The sequence below is a fragment of the Somniosus microcephalus genome, unplaced genomic scaffold (assembly GCF_052327205.1).
Source record: "Somniosus microcephalus isolate GS21.2 unplaced genomic scaffold, FLI_Smic_1.0 unresolved_chr1, whole genome shotgun sequence".
Taxonomy (NCBI): Eukaryota; Metazoa; Chordata; class Chondrichthyes; order Squaliformes; family Somniosidae; genus Somniosus; species Somniosus microcephalus.
The window spans coordinates 130,830,245-130,839,201 of record NW_028225179.1 but is presented as its reverse complement, the minus strand read 5'-3'; positions in this window follow the sequence as shown (position 1 = coordinate 130,839,201).

Below are 8,957 nucleotides of genomic sequence, written 5' to 3'. Positions count from 1 at the left end.
GGTTCAGGTTCTTCTTTTAGATTTTGCCGACTGTTCCGATCGGAGTGATGCGCTGCATCCATGCCTGTCGGCTGATTCTCTGGCTCTGACTTGGCCTGCATACTTCCCTTGTGCGCCCGTGACGTGCGAGATGGCCGCAGTTGGTGGGACCCGTGAGTGGTGTGCGAGGTGGGCATCCGAGTGGTGCGCTACTAATGCTGCTCTGGCTTCCTTGCCCTGCCCACAGAGCTGACTGCATTGATTGCTGTGTTGCCCACTCCTCCCACCCCATCTCCTCCCTTTTTAAGCAAGACATCAGAGATGTTTAGGATGGGGGAGAAACCGGCTGTTTGTCCAATTGGTTCCTCCAGTAGAAACCTTACTGTGTATGTAGCGGTGACGCTGCAAATACTGATTATGTGCCTGTGGACCTCGTTCTTGCTTTCCTTTTGAAAAGACGGGAAGTGAACACTATTTTCTTAACACATTTATTTCTGTTGCCAAGAAATCACCAAATGGGGAAAGAGTAGGACTAATTGGACAGTTTTTTCAAAGAGCTGGCACAGGCACGATGGGCCGAACGGCCTCTTGCTGTGCTGTATCATTCTCTGAAATGCATAGTTTGCTCAGCCTGGTTGGGGGGGGATTGAAAGATCTTGGCATGTGTTGCTTTGTCTGCCTCCTGGAAGCCCCTGATGGATCCACTACAGTGCGGTGCTTTGCCAACATCGCTCTCGCCGGTTTTGAGTGCCTCTGTAGTCTCGACCTGGGAGGGTGGAAGGACGGCTCGAGTCCAGTAGGGTGGATTTGCTGGGTCTCTGACCTTTCTGTTGGCAAGGGCGAGGGTGCTTTGTACCGCCAGATTGACATCACTCGGGCGGGGCAAGATCCTCCCCCAACTGACACCCTGCCAGTTCTGCCTTTACCAGTGCCAAAATACAGTATGTCAGCATAAGATGATATGAGGACCATTTTGTTTTTACGCAGCGAGTTATGATCTGGAATGCGCTGCCTAAAAGTGTGGTGGAAGCAGATTCAATAGTAACTTTCAATGGGGAATTGGATAAATACTTTTTATGGGGATAACTTTGCAGGGCTATGGGGAAAGAGCTGCAGGAGTGGGAGTAATTGGACAGCTTTTTCAAAGAGCTGGCACAGGCAGGATGGGCCGAATGGCCTCTTTGTACTGTGTGATTCTGTGATAAAGCAGGTGCACTAGACAAGATGCAATAGTTGGGGCTTAATGCTGTCTTTCCAGCAGCAATGGAGAGCATTGATGCCAGAGCTAAATTCTGAGGACAGGATGCACAGAGGCTTGTGTTCCCTTGTGTCTAGAAGATCAAGGGGTGATCTGATTGAGGTGCTGAAGACGAGTAAAGGATTTAATAGAGAGAAACTATTTCCTCTGGTGGTGGGGGAGAGGGAGTCCAGAACGGGGGGGGAGGGGGGCGGCAACAGTCCAGAACAAGGGGGCATGGTGTTAAAATTAGAACTATGCCATTCTGTGATGATCTCAGGAAGCATTTCTTCACAGTGTAGTGAAACAACTTGTATTTATATAGCGCCTTTAAGAACATAGGAATTAGGAGCAGGAGTCGGTCATTTGGCCCTTCGAGCCTGCTCCGCCATTCAACAAGATGATGGCTGATCATCTGCCTCAACTCCACCTTCCCGCACTATCCCCATATCCCTTAGTTCCCAAAAATTTATCGACCTCTATCTTGAATATATTCAACGACTGAGCATCCACAGCTCTGGGGTAGAGAATTCTAAAGATTCACAACCCTTTGAGTAAAGAAATTTCTCCTCATCTCGGTCCTAAATGGCCGACCTCTTATTCTGAGACTTGTGACCCAAAGGAGGACACCAATAACCTCCCAGAGATGTCGGGGAACATAGGGGCTAATGAGAGGGAGGAACTGAATGAAATCAGTATTTGTAGGGAAATGGTGTTGGGGAAATTGACAGGATTGAAGGCCGATAAATCCCCAGGGCCTGATAATCTACATCCTAGGGTACTTAAGGAAGTGGCCCTAGAAATAGTTGATGCATTGCTGGTCATCTTCCAAAATTCTATAGAGTCTGGAACAGTTCCCATGGATTGGAAGGTAGCTAATGTAACCCCACTGTTCAAAAAAGGTGGTAGAGAGAAAACGGGGAATTATAGCCTGACATCGGTAGTGGGGAAAACAGAAACAGAGAAGATAGGAGTAGGCCATTCGGCCCCTCGAGCCTGCTCCGCCATTCAATGCGATCATGGCTGATCATCCAAATTCAGTACCCGGTCCCTGCTTTCTCCCCATACCCCTTGATCCCTTTAGCCTTAAGAAATATATCCAACTCCTTGAATATATTTAATGTATTGGCCTCTACTGCCTTCTGTGGTAGAAAATTCCACAGGTTCACCACTCTCTGGGTGAAGAAATTCCTCATTTCTGTCCTAAATGGCTTACCCCTTATCCTTAGACTGTGACAACAACAGAAAATGCTGGAAAAACTCAGCAGGTCAGGCAACATCCGTGGAGATAAATTTGAGTTGACGTTTCGGGTTGGACCCTTCTTCAAAACTGAAAAGAAAAGAAACTAGATCGAAGGCAGGGCTGCGATCGGACAAAAGAATAAAAGAAACAAAAGAAGTAAAAGAGATTAGAAGCTAGACGAGATGGTAATAGGCTGGGATTAGGTGTAAAGTGTACTGGCAGGGCAAAAGATAGCTGCCAGGTGTGAGAGAAACAAAAGGAAAGGGGGGGGGGAAAGGAGTGGAACAATTACAAGAGAAAATGAAATAGGGGCCGAGCTTATGATCTGAAATTGTTGAACTCGATATTGAGTCCGGAAGGCTGCAGACTGCCTAATAGCTTCTAATCTCTTTTACTTCTTTTGTTTCTTTTATTCTTTTGTCCGATCGCAGCCCTGCCTTCGATCTAGTTTCTTTTCTTTCCAGTTTTGAAGAAGGGTCCAACCAGAAACGTCAACTCAAATTTCTCTCCACGGATGTTGCCTGACCTGCTGAGTTTTTCCAGCATTTTCTGTTGTTATTTCGGATTTCCAACATCTGCAGTATTTTGCTATCCCCTTAGACTGTGACCCCTGGTTCTGGACTCCCCGACCATCGGGAACATCCTTCCTGCATCTAGTCTGTCCAGTCCTGTCAGAATTTTATAAGTTTCAATGAGATCCCCTCTCATTCTTCTAAACCCCTGCGAGTACAAGCCCAATTGACTCAATCACTCCTCATACGTCATTCCTGCCATCCCAGGTATCAGCCTGGTGAATCTTCGCTGAACCAAAGTGGATAACCTCACATTTATCCACGTTATATTGCATCTGCCATGCTTTTGCCCAATCACCCAACCTGTCCAAATCATCCTGGAGTTTCTCGGCATCCTCCTCACAGCACACACGCCCACCCAGCTTTGTGTCGTCTGCAAATTTGGAGATATTGTGTCTAGATCATTAATATATATTGTGAATAGCTGGGGACCAAGGACCGATCCCTGCGTTACCCCACTAGTCACTGCCTGCCACTCGGAAAATACTAGAGTCCATTATAAAAGATGTAATAGCAGAGCACTTGGAAAACAGTGACAGGATCGGACAAAGTCAACATGGATTTACAAAAGGTAAATCGTGCTTGACTAATCTGGAATTTTTTGAGGATGTAACTGGTAGAATAGATAAGGGAGAACCAGTGGATGTGGTGTATTTGGACTTTCAGAAGGCTTTCAATAAGGTCCCGCATAAGAGATTAGCGTGTAAAGTTAAAGCACATGGGATTGGGGGTAAGGTACAGACTTGGATAGAGAACTGGTTGGCAGACAGGAAGCAAAGAGTTGGAATAAACGGGTCTTTTTCTGACTAGTGGGGTACCGCAGGGATCGGTGCTAGGACCCGTTATTCACAATATATATTAATGATCTGGACGAGGGAATTAGATGTAATATCTCCAAGTTTGCAGACAACACAAAGCTGGGTGGGCGTGTGTGCTGTGAGGAGGGTGCAAAGGAACTCCAGTATGATTTGGACAGTTGGATAATATGGCAGATGCAGTATAATAATGAGGTTATCCACTTTGGTGGCAAAAACAGTAAGACAGATTATTATCTGAACAGCAATAGATTGGGAAAAAGGGAAGTGCAACGAGACCTGGGTGTTCTTGTGCACCAGTCGCTGAAGGTGAGCATGCAGGTGCAGCAGGCGGTTAAGAAGGCAAATGGTATGTTGGCCTTCATAGCGAGAGGATTCGAGTACAGGAGCAAGGATGTCTTGCTGCAGTTGTACAGGGCCTTGGTGAGACCACACCTTGAGTATTGTGTGCAGTTTTGGTCGCCTTATCTGAGGAAGGATATTCTTGCCATGGAGGGAATGCAGCGAAGATTCACCAGACTGATACCTGAGATGGCAGGAATGACGTATGAAGAGAGATTGGGTCGACTGGGCTTGTATTCGCTAGAGTTTAGAAGAATGAGAGGGGAACTCATTGAAACTTATAAAATTCTAACAGGACTAGACAGACTAGATGCAGGAAGGATGTTCCCGATGGCGGGGGAGTCCAGAACCAGGGGTCACAGTCTAAGGATAAGGAGTAAGCCATTTAGGAGTGAGAGGAGGAATTTCTTCACCCAGAGAGTGGTGAATCTGTGGAATTCTCTACCACAGAAGGCTGTTGAGGCCAATTCATTAAATATATTCAAGAAGGAGTTGGATATATTTCTTAAGGCTAAAGGGATATGGGGAGAAAGCAGGGACAGGATACCGAATTTGGATGATCAGCCATGATCTCATTAAATGGCAGAACAGGCTCGAGGGGCCGAATGGCCTACTCCTCCTATCTTCTATGTTTCTATGACCCTGTCATAGAGTTATACAGCACAGAAAGAGGCCCATCGTGTCCGCACCGGCCATCAAGCCCTGTCTATTCTAATCCCATTTTCCAGCACTTGGTCCGTAGCCTTGTATGCTATGACGTTTCAAGTGCTCATCTAAATGCTTCTTGAATGTTGTGAGGATTCCTGCCTCTACCACCCTTTCAGACAGTGAGTTCCAGATTCCAACCACCCTCTGGGTGAAAAAGTATTTCCTCAAATCCCCACTAAACCTCCTGCCCCTTACCTTGAAATTATGCCCCCTGATTATTGACCCCTCTACTAAGGGAAAAGTTTCTTTCTAACTACCCTATCTATGCCCCTCATAATTTTGTACACCTCAATCAGGTCCCCCCTCAGCCTTCTCTGCTCTAAGGAAAATAACCCCAGCCTGTCCAGTCTCTCTTCATAGCTGAAGCGCTCCAGCCCAGGTAACATCCTGGTGAATCTCCTCTGCACCCTTTCCAATGCAATCACATCCCTCCTATAGTGTGGCGACCAGAACTGCATACAGTATTCCAGCTGTGACCTAGCTAGTGTTTTGTACAGCTCCATCATAACCTCCCTGCTCTTATATTCTATGCCTCGGCTAATGAAGGCAAGTATCCCATATGCCTTTTTAACCACCTTATCTTCCTGTCCTGCTGCCTTCAGGGATCTATGTACATGCACACCAAGGTTCCTCTGTCCTTCCTAGGGTCCTACCATTCATTGTATATTCCCTTGCCTTGTTAGTCCTCCCAAAATGCATCACCTTACACTTTTCAGGGTTAAATTCCATTTGCCACTGTTCTGCCCATCTAACCATCCCGTCTATATCGTCTTGTAGCCTGAGGCTTCCCTCCTCGCTATTTACCACTCCACCAATTTTCGTGTCATCTGTGTTCTAGATTCCCCAGCCAGGGGAAACATCTTCTCAGCATTAACCCTGTCAAGCCCCTTAAGAATTTTATATGTTTCAATGAGATCACCTCTCATTCTTCAAAACGCTAGGGAATATAGGCCTAGTCTACTCAATCTCTCCTCATAGGGCAATCCGCTTATCCCAGGAACCAGCCTAGTGAACCTTTGTTGCGCTCCCTCTGAGGCAAGTATGTCTTTCCTTTGGTAAGGAGACCAGAACTGTACACAGTACTCCAGGTGTGGCCTCAACAATGCCCTGTGTAATTGTATTAGGACTTCTTTACTCTTATACTCTAATCTCTGTAACAAAAACTAACATACCATTTGTTTTCCTAATTGCTTGCTGTACCTGCATGTTAACTATCTGTGATTCATGTTCAAGGACACCCAGGTCCCTCTGAAAGCAAACATTTCCCAGTCTCTCACCATTCAAAAAATATTGGCCCAGAAATTCGGGTCCCAACGCGTGAGTACGGACGGAGTACTCACACGTGGACCCGATGGGAGTGCCGGTTTCTTGCATGCACTACGCATGTGCGGGAAACCGGCATTTCTGATCCTCTGAACCAAGGGGTTCAGAGGTCGAACGCGTGCGCGCAGGAGTCTGCGCGTGCACGTTGAACTTCCTTTTTTTTTACAGGTTTCTCCGTGCATGAAGGCCTCTACATTTTACACATTAAAAAACCAGACGTAAGGACTTCATTTTAAAAGGTAAGTGGTCAATTAATTAAAATTAGAACATTTTTTCCACAGGCTTATTATTTTTAAATACTTTACAGTAAGGTAAGTGTATTTTTAGCCCCGATTTTTTATAAAATTATTTTTTTCAAAAATTAAAATTATTGCTTAAAATAGTTATTTAATGTTATTTATAGTTGATTTAAATAGTGTGATTTTTTTCAAATTTATTTTAAGGTTAAGTACTGTTTTGGGCGCCCGGAGTTTTCATGAGTTTGACAGTTCTTTCTGTCAAACTCATGAATGGACTTTTCCCTCCTCCGATTGGTTGCCCAGTGCTCACGTGATCCCAGCCGACGCATCACACTAACTACACCGCTGGATCACGCAAGCACAGCGCGCCGGGAGCTGGACCGGGCCACAGGCCGGAAATCCACGCAGGCCCAGGCCTCAACTGCCGGCGCGCTAGGTAAGTGTAGGTCAGGGGCTTGCACCCGCGGGAAGCCCCCAACACGAATTTCTGGGCCATTCTGCTTTTTTGTTTTACCTACCAAAGTGGATAACTTCACACTTCCCCACATTGTATTCCATTTGCCATGTTCTTGCCCCCTCAGTCAACCTGTCTTTATCTCTCTGCAGCCACTTTGCGTTCTCCTCACAGCTTACTTTCCCACCTAACTTTGTATCATCACCTAACTTTGTATCATCAGCAAACTTGGATACGTTACACTCAGTCCATTCATCTAAGTCATTAATATAGATTGTGAATAGCTGAGGTCCGAGCACTGATGCTTGCGGTACCCCGCTAGTTACAGCCTGCCTACCCGAAAAGGTCCCGTTTATTCCTACTCTCTGTTTTCTGTCCATTGACCAATCGTCAATCCCATGAGTCCTAATTTTGTGTAATAACCTCTTGTGTGGCACCTTAACGAATGCTGTTTGAAAATCCAAATACGCTACATCCACTGGTTCTCCCTTATCCGTCCTAGTTACATCTTCAAAAAACTCTTACAAATTTGTTAAACACGATTTCCCTTTCATAAAACCATGTTGAATCTACCTAATCATATTATGATTTTCTAGTTGCCCTGTTACCATGTCCCTAATAATAGATTCTAGCATTTTGCCTAGTATTGATGTCAGGCTAACTGGTCTGTAGTTCCCCGTTTTTTTCTTCCTCCTTTCTTAAATAGCAGGGTTATGTTTGCTACCTTCCAATCCGTGGGGACTGTTCTAGAATCTAGGGAATTCTGGAAGATTAATACCAATGCATCCATTATCTCTGCAGTTACTTCTTTTAAAATCCAAGGATGCAGGTCGTCGGGTCATGGGGATTCATCGCCACTTAGTCCCATTAATTTCTCCAGCACTATGTCTTTACTTATACTGATTTCTTTAAGCTCCTCATTCTCTATAGACCCTTGGTTCCCCATTATTTCTGGAATGTTTTTTGCGTCTTCTACCGTGAAGACAGATACAAAGTATTTGTTTAATGTCTCTGCCATTTTCTTATTGCTCATAATTTCTCCTGTCTCTGCCTATAATGGGCCCACGTTTACTTTCACTAATCTCTTCCTATTTACATACCTATAGAAATGTTTACAATCTGTTTTTATGTCTCTTGCTAATTTACTCTCATTTTTTTTTCTCTTTCCTTATCAATTTCTTGGTCTTCCTTTGTTGAATTCTAAAATCCTCCCAATCCTCGGGCTTACCACTCTTTTTGGCAACATTATCAGCCTCTTCCTTTGATCTAATACTATCTTTAACTTCTCGTTAGCCAATGTTGGACCACTTTTCCTGTGGGGTTTTTGTGCCTTAAAGGAATGTATATTTGTTGTAAATTATGTATTAATTATTTAAATGCTAGCCATTGCTTGTCTACCATTATACCTTTTAATATAGTTTCCCAATCTATTTTAGCCAACTCGCCCCTCATACTTACATAGTTTGCTTTGTTTAGATTTAAGACCCTAGTTTCGAACTTAACTAAATCAATTTCAAACTCATTATAAAATTCTATCATATTATGATCACTTTTCCCTAAAGGCCCCTTTACTACAAGGTTACTAATTAACCCTTTCTCATTGCACAATACTAGATCTAAAATAGCCTGTTCCCTAGCTGGTTCCTCAATATACTGATCTAGAAAACTATCTTGTATACATTCCATGAATTCGTCCTCCACACTATTACTGCAAATTTGGTTTGCCCAGCCTATATGTAGTTTAAAGTCCCCCATGATTACTTTATTACCCTTGTTACATGCACCTCTAATTTCCTGATTTATACTCTGCCCTACATTACAACTACTGTTTGGGGGCCGAAAACAACTCCCACCAATGTTTTCTGCCCCTTGCTGTTTCTTAGCTCCACCCAAACTGATTCTACTTCTTAATTTTCTGAGCCAAGATCCTTTCTCTCTACTGTCTTTGTCCCATCCTTTATTATCAGGGCTCCCCCTCCTCCTTTTCAATTTTGCCTATCTTTTCTAAAAGTTAAGTATCCTGGAATATTTAGTTCCCAATCTTG